Source organism: Sciurus vulgaris (genome assembly GCF_902686455.1).
Source record: "Sciurus vulgaris genome assembly, chromosome: 3".
NCBI lineage: Eukaryota > Metazoa > Chordata > Mammalia > Rodentia > Sciuridae > Sciurus > Sciurus vulgaris.
Window position 1 is genome coordinate 99,835,442 of NC_136463.1, and position 22,286 is coordinate 99,857,727.

The following is a 22,286-nucleotide window of genomic DNA, read 5'->3' on the forward strand; positions in this document are numbered from 1 at the left end:
TTTCTAGGATCAAAACTGAAAGCAGGTAGATACCATGGGTATGTAACTAAGAATTTCAAATCTGCCTGAGACAGACATGAAGACATGCTGAGGTTACTGAGATTTGGTTCATTGAACAACTGGGTGAAATATATATCATAGTTCAGATATGACTACACATTGGGAATTTCTTTTTGCAACTGAATAGGGGCTCTCTCTCTCTCTCTCTCTCTCTCTCTCTCTCTGTCTCTCTCTCTCTGTGTGTGTGTGTGTGTGTGTGTGTGTGTGTGTGTGTGTAGCAGAGCTACCCAGCATGACTAGTTTATAGTTCAGGTGTTAGTGCTTTCCTCAGATACCAAGACTTACTGGTATTAGTGGCATTAGCTAAACATGAGGGAACAAATGAGAATGATATGGAAAGTAAAAGATAATGGAGTGAGGGAATTAGAGTCCTGTTTCCTGAATAAACTCAGGTCAGTCAAAGCATTTCCAGCATATCTGTAATGCTGGATAATAACCAAATTGAGAGCTCTGAATGACTCTTTGAACATTATTTAATGTCTAGACTAAATATCCTTGAAAGACACCAACTTTTCTGAATACTGGAAACTCATGATGTGAATGGTCTAAATCACTGATTCTCAAATGTTAGCATGCCTCAGAATCACCTAGAGAACCTTTGAAACAGTTTACTTGTCCTCTTACAGTTTCTGTTCAGAAGGTCAGGGCCATGACCTGAGAATTGCATATCTAACAAGTTCCCAGGTGATGCAGATATTGCTGGTTGTGGGACTACCCTATCCTTGTCCATTTATAAAAATATATTCTGATCAAACTGTATTTTCCAATCACTATGAATGAACTTCCCCCTCTCCAAGGTCTTTAATGATAAAAGTAGTGATCATTCATCCTCGGATGCTCATCTGAATTTTCAATTATATCATGCTGAACTGCGTGGCCTCTGAGAAGGAATCTGTGTGACAAAGCAGAGGGCCCAGACACCAGTTAGCTGCATATTTGCTTTCAATTGCTTTTCCTTCAATTATTTACTCATTCAGTTATGCATCAAATAACTATTCAGTGCCTACTACCTGCACAGAATTACCTTAGATGCAGGAACCTCAACTGTCAATAAGATAAACCTAGTTTCTGTTTTCATAGGGCTTATCTTTTTTTTTTTTTTTTTTTTTTTTTAAAGTGCTGGATGTTGAACTTAGCAACCCTCTACCATTGAGCTATATGCTTATCCCTTTTTATTTTTTTTATTTTGAGATGAGGTCTTTCTACTAAGTTGCCCAGGTTAACATCAGATTTGTGAACCTTGTGTCTCAGTTTCCTAAGTTGCTAGAATTACAGGCGTGTGCCACCACACCCAGCAGTACTCTTGGTGTAGGCAGGGAGGAGGGAGAGGGAAAAGGTGGGAATTCTCTCAAAAGAATAAGTGAGATGCAGAGAAATAAGTGATTTGATAGCAAGTGACAGGTGACAGAATGGCTATTTTGGATTGGGTTGTCAGGAAAGGTCATTCTAAGATGACATTTAAGTGGTGACTTGAATGAGAAGAAGCAGCCAGCCATGTGAAAGAAAGATCAGGTGGAAGCACCTTCCAAGAAGACACCAGCTAGTGCAGAAGCCTCAAGGTGGGAGTGAACTTGGCAAATTTGAGGAAGGGGAGATTTGTGTGACTGGCACATTGTGAGTAAAGTGAGAGAGGAGGTAACAAATAAATCGGAGGACAGGCAGGTACCAGATCAGACTTACTGGCTGTCATAATCATGGGTGGGATGGGAACAGCCACTGGCTGGTAGTGAAGGGATGTGACTGCAGGGGAAAGAACATCCTGAAAAAAGGACAGAGAATAAACAGGGAACTAGGAGTCTATTGCAGTAATACAGGAGAAAGACGATGGTGGCCTTGACAAGATGTTAACTCTTGGAAAGTACCCGGATTCAGGAGAGCTGTGGTTTTCTAAGCATTACTAATTGGATGTGCATGGGGGTATGCATTAGGGAAAGGGAAGGGACCAAGAATTATATCCAAGGTCCCTACTATATAGTAATGTGATTTTAGGACCAACAGCATCACATCATTTGGAGATGTTACAAATGCAGACTCATATGCTATCTTTCAGACCTACTGAATTAGAAGATCTACAGGTGGTTCATACACACATTAAAGTTTAAGAAACCATGAATGAAATCATGATCTTGACCTCCACGGAGAATAATGCTACTTATCGAGATAGAGTGCTTAAGGTTGGAATTAACTGGGACAGAGAAAGGCAGCTTGTCTCTTTTACATATGCAAAATTTGCAATATTTATTTGATACAGGTGGAAATATCAAGTAACAATTCAATCTGAATTTCTGGGGAATGGTCAAGGTTAGTGATGAAGATTTGGGATGCATGTTGGATGGTGTTCACCATTCATGGGTTACAGGGATAAGCTCACTAGTAACAGGGTACAGACAGAGAAGAGGGCCAGAATGAGCTGGGCTTATTAAAGGAAGAGTCAGGGAAGCGGGGCAAATGACAAAGAGCATGATGGCAAGTATTGTGGAAGCCAAGAGAAGAAAGTGTTTCAAGAAAACAAGAGCAATAAATTGTGCTGAATGGTGCCTAGAGGTTAAGATAGGAACAGAGAATATTGGATTTGGTAACATGGAGGTCAGTGGTGACATTGGCTTTGGCTACTGCTTATTTGTTTCAAACTGATGGAAAAGGATGCTTTTAGGAGTATAGAGAGGAGAGATTTTCAGGTAAGTGAGTAGAGAAAATGCTTACAAATGAATTTTTCAAGCTTCTAGGAGACAGAACATTTTTATTTCACATGTACTTAGCAACCAATGATCACTCTTGATGTCATAGCCAAATTCTTACCTTTGTCCTTCCAGACACTTGGAGCACAAAGTGTAAATGATCCTAGCTCTTGCCTTCAAGAAGCTAATAATGTAGTGAGAGAGACACACTCCAAGAATTATGATGTTCTGATGGCTTTATAGGGAATTAAGGATTGGAAAGACAGTTAATATTTTTGCTTACATTAGTCTACTCAACATTGTATATGTTGTTTGAGTTAATCCTCTTTTCATTCCTGTGAGGCTATCCCAATTTTACTGATGGGAAAATGGAAGTTGAAAGAGGATCAGGATTTATTTGCATCAGAAATAGTAAATGGTAAAGTTAGAATTTGAACCTAGGTCTATGGACCCCAGTACTATATACTCTTTGCAAAACTGTGTGGCTTTTCATGGCAGAAGAGCAAACAAATAAAAATCATGCTTACAAAACTGTGAGTAATCCTTTACCAGTTGCATTACAAGGATTCCTTACTGTATTAACACAGTAGGGCTGCCTCTTATGCAATGTTTAGATTCTAAAAAATTCCAAATTGTATCTTAAACATTTTGTTACATCACACATATGTCCTTGGGAAATGTTCACACCACAAGAACCACTTAGGAAGTGAGACCAACTAAAGAAGTGTCAGACTTGGGTCTCCCCTTTTTTGTGGAGAAACAATCATTGAGGGGACTCACCTGTAGTACTGATATTATTATTTACTATGTACATATGGTTTAATTTACATAAATCATGTCCACATACATGCAAATCTAGTCATCATTAACATCAGCTAAAAACTTAGTATGTACTGTCAGTACACTAGGGACATTATGTTATGGACTTACTCAACTCTTAAACTTCAAATTAAGCCTGTGAGGAAGGTATTTCTTCCATCTGTTTTGCTGATGGGAAAATTGACTTGCCTATGTTCACAGAGCTGGTAATTTGGAGATCTGCTTTCCCAATCTCAAATGACTCTGATGTGGGCATGCCTTTCACTGTGTAAATGGCTTGCATTGCAATCTCTGCACTGGCCAAATAGATCATGGCTCTCTAACCATGTGGCCAGTCCCTTCCTCATCCCTTTCTGCATAGCTTTCCCTTTAATAGGCATCTCAAACTTTCCCTCTTTTCTAGTCTTAGTAAAAGACTCCCTAAGGTTCACTTTCCCTGCTGGAGCTCATCAATATCTATGGATCCTCTAGGGAATTTGCATAACTAAGTCTGTAAGTGGGAAACAAACTCTTACTTTATAAACCATTTACAACCATGTAGCCTGTTTTAATGTAAACACAATAATCCTATCTTTGAAAAAGTAAACACTGACTTTTTGTCTTTCAAAGTTGTTGGAGAAACTGTTTTAAAAGTTTGAATGCTTGCAAGCTGGGGATATGGTTTGGTAGTCTATGGGTTGATCTCTAGTACTGCATAGGAAGATTTTTTTGGCGGCGGAGGCGGGGGTTGGGGATTGAACTCGGGGTCCCTTGGCCACTGAGCCACACCCCCAGCCATATTTAGTATTTTATTTAGAGACAGGGTCTCACTGATTGCATAGCACCTCGCTTTGGCTGAGGCTGGCTTTGAACTTGCCATCCTCCTGCCTCAGCCTCCCAAACCACTGGAATTCAAACGCAGTTTTGAATTCTCACAAGTACCCCATCAAAATGGCTCAATAAAAATACTGGTTAGTACAAGTCAGATAAAGTTTGATATTTTTATTAACATAAGCCCCCTTTAACAAATTATATTCAACGGTTCCCTGATTCTTCTCAATAACTCTAGATAGTGTCCTATTTATTTAGTGGGCTAATGAATGATTGCCCCAGTATGTTCTTGAATACTGAGAACCTGAGTTTTAGGATTTTGCCTAAGGAATTTTTCCCACTCTCTTTGACTCTTTATTGGCTTTGACTATGTATTCTCCTTCTCTGGAAAATGTCCTGAGTATTTTAAACAACTATTATCTTTCAAGTCTTTTTCATGGTGAAATCATCAGCCCGTCATACAACTTAACTTTTAAAAATATTTTTATTGGTGCATTATAATTATACATAGTAGTGGGATTAATTATATTATGTTTGTACATGCATATAACAGTTTCATCAATCTCATTTCCCAGTACCTTACCTTTCACTCTAGTCATCCCTCTCCTCATCTCCCTTCTATTATTATTATTATTATCATTATTATTATTATAGAGCATTATAATTATATATATGTAGGATTCATTGAAGGGTATGTGCATATAAGGGCATAGCAAAATTTGGTAGATATCATTGCCAGTGCTCCCCTATACCCTTCTCTTCTCCCTCCTCATGATTCCCTTCCTCTATTAATTCCCTCCATTTAAGATCACAGGGTAAGACACAAGGGAGTCAAAGATGAGGAGTGAAGTCAGACCCTGGTGGATTGTCTGGGTTGAGCTCCATGCCTTCATTTGTTCACTCTGAAGCTAGAAGAAGTAATGACAATTAATGTGAGTATCTATCTAGTGAGACTTGGCTAAATTAATATGAGACATTCTACTAACCCAGACAGGCACGGCAATGTTATAGTACCAACACCAAGATCTCACTGGTTAACCAGAAACATATATTTTCAGTCATACAAACCTTCTGTGGATTCAGGAATCTCTCCATGTAGAAACCAAGCATTCCAGGCTGCTTCCATTCCATGGCACTTTTTGCTCAAAAGAGGGGTTCAGAGTTTGTCTAAGAAGAGAAAGAGGGCACTAAGGGTTATGCATTTTATTTTAAATGCTTCCTCCCCATAGGGACCTCCATGTCCCAGTCCACTGATTAGAATTAGACGTAGTCCAACCCTACTGCAAAGTGAGCTAGGACACAGTCTGCTGTCTGCCAAAGAAGAGCCAGAAAACCACGGTGCAGTTGGTAATGTGTACTAGAGATACCTTAGGAAAATGTACTTCCAAGTATTATGTTCATGAACATTGACCTGCTTGGGGTACATGAGGTATGACTAAAGGCAGGGAGTATGTAGGTAGAGGGGTGGGATATTTATCCCATCCTGAAGACGATAATTAATGTCTTTATCCACATGCCTGTACCATAAACTTTCAAAAATGTTCTCATATGCCATCTTGGCACAGAGACCACTAAAGGAAAACAGACTAATCTCCTTATAGCCCTGAGTAAATAAATACACTTTTACGAGATATTTTATAAGGTAGTCAAGGACTTTGCATTAAGGGCTTAGATCTGGATTCTACTAGGTACAAAATAATCAAGTGCAAATTCATATATTTTTAATTCTGTTTTGTTCAAGGTTTGTTACAAGAATTAAAAATTAAAATGGAGCCTGGGCAGCAATGATGAATTAGAGAATATAGAAAGGATGGGGACATAAACTATAAAATCTGTGAGCCTTCTTTAAGAGACAGGAATGGGATCTTTCATTTAACACATCTTGGTTTGTTATCCTGGGAGCAAGTTGATATCAGTTTCTCATTATGGGAATGGTTATCAGGCCCTACTGCCTTACAAACATCAAATATATGTGTATACAGTCTCACCTCTAAGTTTTCAAGGGAATAGAAAGTAATCTAATTATGTGGACAATTAAAAACAACCAAAGTGCAAGTTTAAAACTTGTACTTTTATGACTGCAAAGCAGGCTATCAAAATGACAGGGTGTCTGGATGTGATCGTTGCACGCACTCAGATTAAATGAGTGCATTAGTTGATTGTTTCTGGTATGAAGATAAGCAGAGAAAAGTATAATAATGCTGGCATTTAAGTGGACCTAATTAGGCTTCAAGTTTAACACTCCATTAAGATGAATGGGAAAGGGTCACCCCTGCTCAAGCTGTGGCATTGTCTTAGTGAGTCTGGATATTGCCTCCGAAGACAACAGTCTGTCAGCACACATTCTCACAGTCACGCCCGAAAAGCGCAGTGGAAATTTAATTCTTTCAAAATTAAATCTCAGGTTCTGAAGTCCACAGTAAAATCCACGGGGAGATCTTAAATCCTCAAGTTCTGCAGCTGTGTTAGTCATAAACAACAACAATAATAATGATAATACTTTCCCAGGTCTGTAGAAACTTTCAACTGCAGACTTCAGTATTTCCTGCATACGATCTGCTGAACTAACAACCTCCAGTTTACCACTGAAGAGCCCTGACTGTGGAGAGAGTGAGTGACTTGGCTAAAACCACAGAGCGTCACTAGTAAAGCCAGAAATAACATGCAGGGAGTATTCAGTTTTGTTGCAGTAGTTTGTCATCCATCAGGGAAAGGGTGTAAGGAATAATGATCTCATCTACTGAACCGACTGCACATGCATTTGAAAGAAATCCCAAGAAGCAAAGTGCAGCCCAGCATGGCAGACAGGTTTGTAGGGAGATGACTGGGTAAATCCTGGGATCCTACCATATGGAAAGTTGGCTCAGTAGTGTGTGAGAAGGAGAAAAGTTTAGTCATGAAAATGACTAAGGTAATGTGCATGGACGTGGTCTTAAAGCTATGTGGCCCTGGAACTACATTCAAAAGAGCTGCAGGGTCATCCTGTATCTTTTAGTGACCAGATTCAGAAATTGGATGTCTAAAGATTGCATTAGGACATGTCTGGAGATTGCAGAAGGAATAAAAAACACATAGGGCTTGAAATTAATGTTTGAGTGATGATTTGACTCTTTGGAAGGTAGAATGTCTATATCTCCAAGTCTGATTGTAATCTTGAGACTGGTAACTCAGTTCTTGTGCTACAGATTTGGTATTGGCCATTGGATGAATAAGGTTTTCTTGCTAAGTTTCAGTTGCTTGTTTTCAGAATTAATAAGATAAAATATGATCTGCTTATCAAAATAAAAGGTATTATGGTTGTATTATTCAGTAAGATTGCATAAAGGAAGTGTTGGTGTATGCTTGGTGCTAAGAGACCTATTTAATGTGCAAATCTTTCCTAAATGGCTCTGTTTGTGAAATTAATATATATGTTAGATCTCTTTTAAAAAAAATTTTTTTTTTTTTTTTTCTGTATTAACAACCAGCTGGGCATGGGGTGGTACACATCTGTAATCCCAGAGACTGGGGAGGGTGAGACAGGAAGATTGCAAGTTTGAGGCCATTTTCAGCAACTTAGTGTGACCTTGCCTTATGTCACAAATTTAAAAGGACTGGGGAGATGTGGGATGTGTGCTCAGTGGTAAAGCACCCTTGGATTAAATTCCCATCACACACATACACATACCCCACCCACACCCACAAAAAAAAAAAAAAAAAAAAAAAAAAAAAAAAAAACCCAAAGCTAACAAAAACAACAACCAAAACAATCAAACCAATATACCACATATAAAATCATTGATCCTAGGAGTTTGGAGTTGGGTTTAAGAAATCCTAGTTCTACCAAGATAGGATTCTTATTTCAGGTCCCTGACTCATAATATGCCAGAGTTAGAACATTTCTAATAATGGAGAGAAGGGAATGGAACATCTTTTCCCAGTATTAGTCATCTTGGGTTAGTTCTTCTCATTCTGTCTTGTAATATACTATACCAATTGATATTAAATCTTGACTCTGAACTATGTCTATTCCACCTATATGAAAGCCTTCAAATATCTTAAGCAAATGATCATGTTAATCCCTTGATTTTCTTTTTTTTAATTACTTATAGAGCATACAGAAATTTTCCAAACTTCATTGCTTCAAAGGTTTCCCTCAAACTTCAGCATTATATGAAGATTCACCTTAGCTTCATAAATATTATTATTACTTCATTATTATTTAATTAGTCCCATTATTTGAGAACAAATACATTAGTATTGAAAATGTATTCTTTTTTCACAGTATATTTCATCTTTTAAATTACTTTTGTTTTAGGGAAAACTCATATTAATTTGAAATTATACTAATTAATTTAAAAACTCATTTATACCTTGCTTTACTCCAGAATTAGACATTTAATGCTACTTCTAATAATGCTTTGGCAAGATTAAAAAAATGGAATTAGCAAGGGATATAAAAGGAAGAAAAATAGATTAAGTTGGGTAAAGTTCACTATATAAAATAGAATTGTGAGGTTATTTTATACTTATTTGTGGTAAATCCCAAATTTAATTTGAACTTACTGCCAAATCAAAGAGAGCAATAAGATCAGTTACATATCTAATAGCATCAAAAACATTTTTAAAATTTTCAATTAATTGAAAGAAACTCAATTATTCCTGGTGGTGAATTCTGAGTGTTTTCTTCTGTGATTTCTCATAAGAAGGAAACTCTATAAGAAACTAAAGAATATCTTCAACAACATTCTTTTTGTTATTAATTTTTTAAATTGCCAGATAAATTCAGCAACTTTCTCATGGTGAATTCCACAACAGATTTCACAGCATTTTGTTTCTTCATGATAATCAGGTACAAGCACCTGATACTTAGTAAGTACTTATAATGAGTTGAATTTTCTCTCCCTCAAAAGATGTTTAGAGTCCTAAACCCTGTTATCTATGAATGCTACCTAATTTGAAAATCAGGTCTTTTACATGTAATTAAGTTGAGATGAAATCATACTGAATTAAGGTGTGTCCCGATCTAATGTGTCTGATATCTTTATAAAATGAGAAGAGACAGACAAAAAGAGCAGACAGTCACATGAAGACAGAGTCAGGGACTTAAGGACTGTTTCCACACACTAGGAAACGTTCAGAGACACCAGAAGTTGGATCAGACAAAGAAGAGCCCTCCCCTAGAGGTTTAGGTGGGAGCGTAGTTCTGTTAACCCATTGATTTTGGATTTCCATCTTCCAGAACTATGAGATAATAAATTTTCATTGTTTTTAGTCAATCAAGTTTTGATGTTTTGCTTCAGCAGCAGGAGGAACTAATGTGTTGCTCAATAAACAACTATGAAATAAATGTATGGATGAATTTTATGCACCAACTGACTGACCAAAAGGAGTTACTCAGAAATTTAGATCCAATGATATGACATCTAAGGAAAAAAATGAAATAAATAATCCCACCAGATAAATTTATATCCAATTTAACTTTTACTAAAATCAATATTTCTGTATAGAAGATTTATTTACTGTGAGGTTCATAATTAATACTTTACGATATAGAGGTCTAGTATGTAGATTCGACCACTACATGTGCCCCAAATTAAAAATGAGTCAAGAGGAAAAACAACGCCCTAATTCTGGTGGGGTTACCGTCTATCAGCGTTACTCCAGGAGCAGTTTCAATCTGTTTGCAGAGAAATACAACTCTTTTAAGGGCTTGGTGTAGGATTCGACCTGTAAGTAAGTGTTCAGTAAATGTTTATAGAAATAACTGAATAGGCACTTCAGAGAAGAAGAAATACAAATGGGTCAACAAATATATGAAAAACTGTTCAATGTCTCTAGCAATTAGAAAAATGTAACTTAAAACTACACTGACATTCCATCTCACTCCAGTCAGAATGGCAATTATCAAGAATACAAGTAATAGTAAATGTTGGCAGAATATGGGGGAAAAGGTTCACTCACTCACACATTGCTGACGAGAATACAAATTGGTGCAACCATTCTGAAAAGCAGTGTGGAAATTCCTCAGAACACTTGAAATGGAACTATTTGACCCAGTTGTCCCATTCCTTAGTATATACTGAAAGGACTTAAAATCAGCATACTACAGTGATGCAGCCACATCAATGTTTATAGTGGCTCAATTCATAATAGCTAAGCTATGTAACCCTTCAACAGATATAGGTGCCCTTCAATAGATGAATGGATAAAGAAAATGTGGCATATATACACAATAGAATATTACTCAGCCATGAAAAAGAATGACTTTATGACTTTTTTCTGGTAAATGCATGGATCTGGAGATTATCATGCTAAGTGAAATAAGACAATCCCCCAAAACCAAAGGTCAAATGTTCTTTCTGATAGGTGGTGCTGATACACAATGGCAGGGGGTGCAAGGGAAGAACAGAAGTTCAGTGGATTAGACAAAGAGGAATGAAGGGAAGGGAGGGGGGATAGAAATAGGAAAGACAGTGGAATGAATCGGACATAACTTTTCTATGTTTATATATGAATTTACCATCAGTAAAACTCTACATTATGTACAACCACTAGAATGGGATCCTAATTAGAATAAGTTATACTCCATGTATGTACAATATGTTAAAATACATTCTATTGTCATGTATCTCTAAAAAGAGCAAATAAAAAATAAAATAAGTTGAAAAAGGGAAACCGAAAAAAAGTTTATAGAAATAAGACATGGTAAATTCTACCATTGTGTGATTCATTGATAATGAGGGCAGAGAGAAAGGTACTGTCCCCAAATACCATCATTACATAAGGCACATATTACACATATATTTAGCTCTGTTTTAGTAGTCTTATTTTCTTTCCTTGTGAATTCTATCACATATGGATATTCCTACTTCTTTTTTGTCAGGTTTTCAAAACACACCTATGACTTTGATTCTTATTATCTCCAACTATCTTGAAGAAATCAAATAAATCAATAACTCCGAAACACAGAAAAGAAAAGAAAATTTAAAAAATGAGCCAAGAGGAAAAACAGTGTTCTGATTCTGATTGGGACACAATATACCAATGTTGTTCCTAGACCAGTTTCAGTCTCCTGAGTACAGGCGACCCGCCTACTCTATTCTCAAGTCTGTCAATTGTTATGATAAGATAAAGGCAGCAACAAATGGGTCATATGCCCACCATAAATTATGAAAGTCCAGGAAGGTCTCCAAACACAGCTGAATATCATGCATTTTGAACTAGTTTTTTGGGAAAATATCCATGTACTTTTTAATAACCTAATATTTTCTTTGTGATGATAAAATGTTCGAGAATCATTTAATTTCTAAAAACGATGATGCCTTCCATTTAAAAAGTAAAGATGAAATCTCCTATGTTTTCAACACAAGAGGCCAGAATGGAAGAAGAATGAATCAGAATAGAAGAAGGAAAAAACGCAAAATAAAAACAAACAGACTCAAATCAAAATCTTCAGCAATCTCTGGTGAACCCATGGAAATATGGAGTGCTTCAATGTTCACGTGTTTGCAAGAAGTTCTACGCTATTCATCTTCCATAAGCTCATCCCACCGGCAGTTCCACCCCTGTCAAAAATATAATGGCTCGCATTCTTGAAGCTGCCCTGTGCTTGTAACATTCACAGGTTCTCTCTCCCCCCAAATTTGAGCGGAGGCACTTTTCCTTTCTAAAGAGCAGCATCTGGCCTCTTCGTGCGCTCATTTGCATGCCAATACTGGATTGCTCTCCCAGCGCACAGCTATTTAATAGTGGTGCTGGTGTCCGAGCTCTGGGAACAAACCGAATGGTTTGGGTGTGCTTTTGTGTGCAGTCGGGTCGTTGCTACAGTGTGCTTATTAAGAATAGTACACATTCATTATAACAAGATTGCTCTTTTGCTCAGGGGCCATCACGGCGCATTCTGTAAATGAATTAACAGTAGCATGCATTTGTGTATTATGGGCCCAGAAGATGCATTTGTTTATTAAATAAATCTGCAACACAGAAAGTATAGTTTTGGGGGAAAAAAAATCTAGAAATAACCAGAGCGCGCATGTACAGTAGCTAATTGTGTGTGTGTATGTATGTTTTTTTTTTTTTCCTTCGAAACCTCAACATCTTGGCGAGTTTTCCTCCTTTGTTTCTTTTAAAATAACCAGAGATCATAGGCCACCCCATAGACAGCCTGCAAAAGCTGCATGTAAAAAAAAAAAAAAAAAAAAAAAAATAGAAATCAAATTTAAGTTACAGAAACTGAAAACATTTCCAGGAGCAGTATTGTAAATAACTCTCCACCTTTCAAATGATTTAATATTATGTTTCTTTTATTTTTCTTTAAATTATTTTGTTTTTCTTTAAATGAAAATTGTTATGATTATTTTATTTCATTTTTATTTTTACCTTGTATCACATGTATAATTTTTCCCATTGAACTTTGCTTTCTTTTGAAATATAATCTCTGCTTTTGGGGCATTCAGCTAATATTGATCTATTTATTTCCAACCTCTGGCCAGGGTATGGTTAATGTAAGTATATTAATAAACATGAATCAGACTGTTGGATTTCATTCCAGTTAACTAATGATTTTTAAGGCCCAATGAAAGTTCACTATGGCCTAGAAAACTCAGAATGTGTTCAGGTGTGGCTCTTCTCTGTTTCTCTCCATTTATATTTTGTATCTTGCTGTCTTTAGCTATAATATGATATGTTGAATACTTAAAGAATAATGAAAGAGTGGAACATTTCAAAATATGAAATGCTAAAAGAATCTAAAGCCTCAGTAGAGGCAGTAAGAAGTCTACTACAATGAATCAAGGAGACAAATAAAGAAAAACACCCATATTCCCCAATTTTTATGTTAGTAAAAGAATATTTTCCAAAAAGATAAGTTGATTATCTACTTCAGCTTTTGAAATCTTTCTCTAAAAGCCAGGGATACTAAGTAAAGCTTATTAAAAGTGAAGGCCTGGTAGAATGAATGGATTAGGATTTCATAGATTTTTACCTCAACAAAAGATCTATGATACTATTTTAAAACATCAGCTAATTAGTACATATGCAATACAGCAAAATGTGTTTTGTGGGGAAAATGGCAGTACTTATGAAAGAGAGTCCATGTGCAGCAAAAGCATAGCTGCTTGAAGCATGTTAGTACTTTTCTCCCATGTGGAATGGTTTTTTAAAAATATTTTTAGTTATAGATGAATATGATACCTTTATTTCATTTATTTATTTATATGCGGTGCTGAGGCTGGAACCCAGTGTCTCACACATGCTAGGCAAGCATTCTACCACTGAGCCACAACCCCAGCCCCCCACGTGGAATCTTAAATACCAGTTTGTCAAAGAAGTAATATTCAGCTCTGCTATTTATTGGATTAAAAAAAAAAAACAAAAAACAACCCTGCTATTGGAACAATTGATTTAATAATTATGGAAGGAAGAAGAAAATATTTGAAATAGTTTATTTTCTTTCATCCTTTTTTTTTTTTTTTTTAAACCTCTATTTTCCAGCATTTTATTTATTCTGCTGCAGCTTTTAGAGAGGCCAACCAATCAGAAAGTCTGTAAGAGCCCAGGCTCAGGCTCAGTGCTGAGCTCCAAATGCGATTCCAGTCCTGACAGGGGGATTATAGGAAACAGATGACTTACGCTTCTAATTTGTGGCCTTAAATTGCAAACAGAATTTCAGGAGTCGAGCAGAGTAATAAATGGCAATAGAAAAAGCCACACACAGCCAAATCAGTATGTGGTGGTTGTAGGTTAAACTAAATGGGAAGAGACAGGTTATGATGGTTCAGTGTATTACAGAGAAGAAAGTCTTAAATTACTAGTGCTGAGAGGTATTGCTCCATGGCAGACAGTATTGCATTGTGTAGTCTACAGATATCACAAGCAGAACAATAAAAAAGCAGGTTTAACATAGAACCTGTTGCTGGAGGAATCTTTTTTTTTTTTTCCCCTCCTCTTTTAGAAATGGAAGCAGTGTTTTATGTTTGTTTTGACCTCTGCTGTATACTTGGCCCCTTAACATCTGTTTTCTACCATTGCCGTTTTTCACACCAAATTAAATGTCGAGGAGTCAGATAAAATAAGTTCAAAATATGTCCAAATTATTTTTGTTGACTTCCAACAAATGTCCCAGTAACTCTTTTCACACGGAATGATACCATTTAAATGCCAACATAGAAAATTATTTTCCTTTCAACATTTTAAGAGCCAAAGAAAGGAATTTTGAGGTGTACTTAAACTCAGGAAATATTGCATTGGCCTTTTTGGTAACTTGTATGACTGTTTCAGACTTGCTTTAAGGCTATTCCATCATAGAAAGTTATGTGCATTTGTTGGATAAAAGTTCCAGGAAGATTGTTTAACAACAGCATATAAAAAGCCATTATTCAGAGTTGCTTAACACTATAAATACCAGTTAAAATCAAAAAGGTCCATGTTTATCATGTGTGAACTAGTATGTATTTGTTTACCCTCATGATCTCTCTATGTGTCTGTGCATGTATATGTGAAATACAGTGTAAGAGTTGAGATGATAATGGCTTCTGGGGTTAAGAAGTCTGGCAGTCATAGATTGGTGCCTTGAAAATAAAGAAATGGAATTGAGTTTTCAACTTCTCATTCAAAATATATTTTGTAAAAAATGTTGCCTATTTTTGAGAATAAAAATACTTTGTTTTGAGATTCAACATTAAAAAAAAAAAAAAAAGAAAAGCTGACATATCGATCAGGGATTGCTAACTAACACATAAAGGCTGATTAAAAATAATTATTCCACCTTATATTTTTAATTGCCAACACATGAGATAACACTGTTAGTGAACGATAGAAACAGCTAATTATAGACCACAAATACTGTGTACTGTCGAGAATCTAGTTTTTCTTCTGTTTTCCTTGTGAACAAGAAACCCACGACACTAAAACTCAAATCTTTTAAACTACTTTAACTTTAAGCTTAAAAGCATTTGTTTTACATGCTGAAGAAAACGTATTATCTGATGCATAACCTAGGGAAAAATAAATGATTGTCATTGTGATATTAAGCTAGTCTGTTGATAGTTATTGAAGATGACTGGCTAAATAGATTTTGATTAATCACTTGCAAAAATTATGCTTGTTAGGACCACTTTATATTCTGTGTCATGGTGATATCAATGTAGGTTATAGCTATTTCTTTGTAGACAGTATGTTTTTTGTTTTTAAATCACCTGGCAAAAAGAGAAAACAAACCTTAGTTGAAAGCTTTTGTCTCTAACACAGAAAGCTCTTTTTCATGCTTGTCTTTTTTTTCTTTTTTTAAAGAAATGCTCAATTATTATTTGTGTCATAGTGGGAAGACTGGGTCTCTATAGGGCCTGAACCTTTTCAAAGAGGAGTTAGCTTTTGTTTTTGTACCCCATCAACACCGATCACCTAATTAAATCTGATATCTCTGGCTGAAGCAAAATGATTTGTAATAGTTCTTTGGAGTTTACTTAATTAGTTTCGATGTCTTTTGTGTGATAAATGCGGTGATATTTTGTAAAATGGTACTGAAAATGAGGAGGTAAAATGTAGTCTTGCAAGTGATGGGAGAGAGTGGAGGTGACAGGGAGGGCGAACTGGTATGACCGAACCATAAAGCAAGGTGTAGCTCCAATGCAAGGGCTCGCAGACCGGAGTCATTCATTAGTTGAGATCATCAAGCAGATCTGAACTGGAAAAAGGCTTTCTGTCAAACGTAGGCCTGGGCATTTGTCAGGGCCCCAGATTCTACACCTTGATCAGTCCAAGACACCGACACCATTTTCTTTAACAAACACCAACAGCCTTTTTTCTCCTTCATTTTAACATTTCTCAGGGGTTGGATTCCCTTTCTTCTCCCTCTCTGTAGAGAGTAAAGGGAGCTTGTTAACTTGCTTAGATATTTTGACTGTGGATGCTCTTTGGCCACTTGCCTGTGGTAACAGTGTCAAAGCATAACTTGGTATAATTGCTATATTTGCAGTCAGAAGAGTGCTCTGTCTTTATGTTCAAGCTGCTGAATAAAAAGAAGTGTCATTTTGGAAAATCCTGGAAATTATCCTCAAAGTTCAGGCAAAATTTAATGTGTGACATACCTAGTATGTCCTATGTTCCTTGCCAGGACACAGAAGAGTAAAACAAGGGGATTTTAACTATGCCAATTAAAAACTGGTGAATTCCTATGTTTGTTATGGATAACAAAATAAAATTAAACTTGCAATTGAAACCAGTAAAACTGGGCTCTTTATAATTTAAAAAGTAACCGGAAAGCATTAAATTTTTTAATTATCCATTGATTCACAATTTATGTACAATGTGGATTACAAATGACGGTTTTTGATGGACTTCCATATAACAGAGACATGCATAATTTACAGACATTAGCAATATCTAGTATGCAAGTATAAATGAAGATTATAATGGAACTCTTATTATAATTATTATTATTTCTTTGCAGTACTGGGGTTGGAACCAAGGCCTCCTGTATGCTAGGCAAGCCCTTTACCATATCCCTAGCCCTTAAACTTTGTCTTGTTGATAAAGTAATGACACTTCTAATCCTATTGATTATAAAGCACACCTTTAACATTATAGAGTTATATTTGCTCTGTATTTAGTATGTTTCAACAGAGTTGTTACAGCAAAACTGCAAAATGGATTTGTGGGTTTTCTTTCCACAATACAGAGCAATACGAAATGTGAGGCAAATAGTGATGAATGACAGAAAGCTCCAGATATCCCTCTGGCCTTTTCCACCCAAGATTCCTGTGTGCACATCTTCAAGGATGAGCCTTGTGGAATGCATGCCAGCTTCGCATTACATTACACTGGTGGGCAGAGGGCTGCCAACACTGCCATTCTTTAGTTTGAGAAAAATGATCCTTTCAGTTAAGTAGATCCTCCCTGTGTCTCACAAATGGTACAAAACTGTGTGCTGCTGGCAGGTAATGACTTGTAATTAGCATGGCAGGCAGGTAATGACTTGAAATCACCTGCCAATTGTTTCTGAGCCTTTACTCTGTTTCAAAACTCTGGACAAGTGGGAAAGTCATAGGGGGCTATAAGGATGCAAATAGAGAAAGGGGGGAGGGACTCTGCAACCTGGGATTCTCTTTCTGAACAGACTTTCTCTCCCATTTGTTTTTTATTTTACCCCCGGGTTTTCCTTAAGTGGCTTCAAAGAGGCATGGAGAATTGGCAGGTTGCTTTACCTGCCTGCTGCTCCTACTGAGGAGATGATGCCTGTTGAGAAATTTGCTCTGTTTTGGAAGCAAATCAACCTTCTCACATTCAGCCTCTATACTAGAAAATTGGGATGGAGAAAGCAAGGGCAGTTTTGCTTGTTTGAAAAGAACTGTGAATTACTCAAAGTCAGAATTTACTACACTCTTATGACTTACTTTCTCTTTTGTGAGCTTTCCTCAATTTCAAGGAGTTGGTGTTGAAGTTAGAAAAATTGGGCAAGGAGCCTGTGAAAAAACCAAGGCTTCTCTAAGGATCCAGCAAATGCTTCAGATCGGTGTACACACACACACAATGTATATAAGGATCAAGTAAGTAACACAATTGGACATATTGAGAGGTACAGACGGAGGGAGGAAGGAAGGAAGGGTAGCTAGACAGTATATGGCCTTTTTAAACTTGAGTGACATTTATTCTGTTCCGGTCAATTGCCAGATATAGGTATAGGATGGCCAGATTTCCTAACTTCTTAAAAGGAGCCATAAATCTGGAATTTTATGAAAAAAAAAAAAATGCCAATTTTGAAGCATTGGAAAAACTTAAATAATTAAAACTACATGGGTGAAACAAAACCAGTGGCCTGACTTCAGGTCACAGAGAGATAATGAACTCTGTTTAAATGATATTTTCTATCACCTTTTCTTCTTATAGTCCCATTAGAACAGTAAAGAGGGAAAAAATAGACTGATTTACAGACAATATAAGTGTGACTTGACATTTAAAAGTGTCTTGTGATTTTTATGTACAAATTATTGGAAAAGGATCTCTGAGGAAATTGCCCCCCACAATGTCTACCTGGCTAAGAGTTTGCCCTAAATGTTGAGGGCTTCTTCAGGCTAACCCGCGGGGTTTTTTGAAGCATACTTTTAAAGAGGAACCTCTCTGAGCCCAGACTGACTGGTCCTACATAGTCAAAGTTGAAGAAGCCCTGCTGTTACAGCCTTCTCTAGGGCTGGCAACCCCAAAGACTCTAAGAAACAGATTAGGAGCCAGAAAGAGCTGGATTTCATTGAATTTGGCTTTTGCTGCTTTCTACCACAGTGACCTTGGACAAGACATTCCATCTCACTAAATTTCCATTTTTAAATAAGACTAAGGTACCTCCTTGGTAGGACTGTGGCCAGGATTAGGGGGAAAGTGCTTAAATCAGTTCTTTTATGAATCTTTCTTATAACATAGAAGGGTAAATTTTAGTCATGGGACTCAACAGTCAGGTATATGCTTCTCATTTTATGTTTAGCTTAATTCAAATCCTTCTATATCCTTTTAGAATATTTAAAGAAAATTAGAAAGCCACTATTGTAAAGTTCATTTTCAGATTAAATGCCATCAATAAAATCATGTTTAGACATCTAGAACACTAAAATAATTATATGATAGGTTTTTCTTTTTTCTTTTTTTTCAAACATGTTAAAAAGTTAATCAGAAAAAAATGACTCTAGCTTTTCATTGTGAAATCTGAAGGGGGAACTTGCCATACTTAGATATTTGGGCTTATCCCACTGGTCAAAATGATGATGGTAATTGTTTTAAACCCAGTCATTGTCCTTTAGACATGAGAAACCATCGTCTAACATATAAAAATTTTGCATGGGAGTGACAGCAGTAAGTGGAGTTGGTCATTTTGAAAGTACTGAGGAAGAATAAGAACTCCCACAGGTGTCTTATAGTAAGAAAACCAGATTTCAGAGGAGTCTAGGCACAGTCTTAAAAATCAGCATGTCTATGCTTTGGATGTTGCTTTCTGTGCAATTCTTGCAATTTCAGAAAATAGGTTTCTAGTCATATTATATTACATTGAAAATTTATCTGTTTATTTGTTAGTTGATTTCTGCCCCCGCCCCCCAAGGCTGGTAATCTAAGCCTAAAAATCTTGCCCTTAGAGAGACCCTGACTCAAATGTGTACTGTGTGGAGGTTTAAGCCACCCATAGACACCTTTATCCCATTTCTACTTACCATCAGTTTTGTATAAGTGTTCTTTAAAAACAAAGACAAGAGAAACCAGTCTCACATTTAGTTACTAGTTTTTGGGTTTTAAATTTTGATTATTCAATTGTAGACTGATTAAGTTAAACTTCTAGACTTAAAAGTTTTTTATTTCTTTTTTGAAATTTCTCTTCTCAGGATAAAATAAATTCTGCATATAAATTGTTGAAAGATTCAGTTTAACTTAGAAAAGGCAAAACTCTATAAGCATAGAGACCTATAAATATTATCTGGATGTATCTGTTTAAAAATATGTGTTGCTGGGTATAGTGGCACATGCCTATAATCCCAATGACTCAGGAACCTGAGTTAGAATAAAATCTCAAGGCCAGCCTCAGCAATTTAGTAAAATTCTTACCAACTTAGTGAGACCCTGTCTCAAAATAAAAAATAAAAAGTATCGGGTATGTAGCTCCGTGGTAAAGTACCCCTGGCTTCAACCCCCAGTAAAAAACCAAACCAAACCAAACCAAAACAACAACAACAAAAACTTATGCTATGTAAAGACAAGAGTGGTTGTATTTTTAAATACAGTATTGCTATTTTTCTGGAATAGCTAACTATTATGGTCAGTACTTACATACGATGTCTTACACATTGTCCAATGTCTACAAATCCTGAGGTATTGCCCATCTTCTCCCTCATGTGTTTGCTTTTATGTGTGTTCATCTCAATATTAAAAAGAATATTAAATGATAGTTTGGTTTTCCATAAAAGAGGATTCTAATAAAATTTAAAATTTAAATAGAAAAATCCAAACACACATCATGAACAATTAAATGTAAAAATTGTAAATTTTAGGTAGACTATCAGCATGAAAATAAAGATAGTTCATCATACATAACTATGTATAAACAGAATTTTCTATTGTAATTTGTGAAAACTTAAATGTTAGATGGAATATCTTGCTTTAAAAATATTTTAAAAATCATTTACACCCAGACTTTTGAGTCTTTTTGAGAGTTTGTGCATTTTTTCCAATTAAATTATTTTCTTTTAAAAACCTAGCTTTGGCAGGACTAAGGTGGGAGAAGTGGGCAGACGGAGAGAACTCAAGTGTACATACATAAATTGTTAATTTCTGAGAAGTGTGGGCCTGACAATCATTTAAGACAATGTAGTTGATATAGCTGTCAGAATGGACTCTCTTTAAAAGAATGTTTTTATAGAATATCATTGTGACACTTTCCTCAGATGGATGTCTTTAGTAGTATTTGATTAATGTAACGTAGTAAAAGAGATGCACACCAAAGTGTCTGTACGTGTCTTGTTAAGTATGTTTGATTCATTATATGTGGTTCTCAGTTCTTTCCTCTTTCTGTAGTTCATTTTTTATCATTTCAATAATATATCTATAAATATGAAAAAGTTGGCACTTTCAAAGTCTTTGACATATATAGCTATTAATTCATAACTCTAAAAAATTGTATCTTTCAACCTGTCATTTTAAAGCTTGTAGAGTTTATTACAGTAAGTAACCTGTGTTAGAAATTAGATTTCGAACTTTGGCAAGAAGATAAATAAGCTTATGATCCTAATAGTTATAAAGAAAAGACACCTAGACTTAGTTCTAAGGTAGAATTACATGAAAAGATGACTTAATAGAAATTGAAATTGTAAACTCCCTAAAGATAACATCATAGTCTTTATTGATTCCTAGTTTTATTTTTCATATCTATTTATCAGTTATTGAAAGAGCTTTAAATAAACAGAGCTATCCAGATATAGTGCTCAGATCTCAGATCACCTTTTTTTTTTTTGTAAATTTCTCTGTGTTTAATATATCCTTTCTTTTGTTCCCATTGGCAGATTTATCAGGGTCTTTTGCATATAACTGATTCACTTTGAGGTAAATAAACAAATTCTTATAGGTTTATAGGCTCAGTGAAAAATTGTATTTTGGTGTGAGTGCTAGTAGCTTTAACGTACACATTTATTTGAATGAGGCAGACACAAACTAGTAAGGCTTGAATACATGAAGAAAAAGGAGGAACTCAGGGAACTTGACAGTGGAGTGGCCAGGAGGAGTGGAGGAGAGTGGAAGAAGGGATAGCCATCTGGGTGCAGGACTTTATCATTAAGAGCCTATTCCAGTCACACATCAACTTGCTTCTTTCCAACTCTGGAGTCACACTCCACTGAGAGGCCATGCCTGTGTGCTCCTTGAAGTGCAGTCTATGGGTAAGACATTCTTTTTATTACCATCTCAAAATACTTTTGGGAGTTAAAGAGAGTACTCTGTTTTATTATTATTATTTTTAAATTTTTACAGACTGCATTTTGATTCATTGTACACAAATGGGGTACATCTTTTCACTTCTATGGTTGTGCACAATGTAGTTTCATACCATTTGTGTAATCATACATGTACGTAGGGTAATGATGTCTGTCTCATTCCACCATATTTCATACCCCCACTCCTTCTTCCCTCTCATTTCTCTCTATGTAATCTAAAGTTCCTCCATTCTTCTCTCACTCCCCATCTTCCCACCCCCATTATAATCATCATCTACTTAACATGGAAAACATTCGGCCTTTGATTTTTTTTGGTATTGGCTTATTTCACTTAGCACGATATTCTCCAATTTCATCCTCAGATCACCTTTCTTACAGTGCATTCATGAACTTCATGGTGTATATATATATATATATATCAATGACATGAATGGGTTTAAGTAAAGATATTCTGAAAGCAAAAGAATAGTAGCACTTATTT

At 36.0% G+C, this 22,286-nt stretch overlaps 1 long non-coding RNA gene across 2 annotated transcripts in view; it reads right to left on the reverse strand.

Moving 5' to 3' along the window:
• Positions 1-5,138: 5,138 nt before the first annotated feature.
• LOC306658569 overlaps positions 5,139-22,286 on the reverse strand; it is a 136,036-nt gene continuing 118,888 nt past the window's right edge. For both annotated transcript variants that reach the window (XR_013763078.1, XR_013763079.1), the window contains exons 2-3: positions 5,436-5,534; positions 5,139-5,275 (exon numbers count right to left, since the gene is read on the reverse strand). This is a non-coding gene — a long non-coding RNA (uncharacterized lncRNA). The remainder of the gene's footprint in view (positions 5,276-5,435; positions 5,535-22,286) is intronic.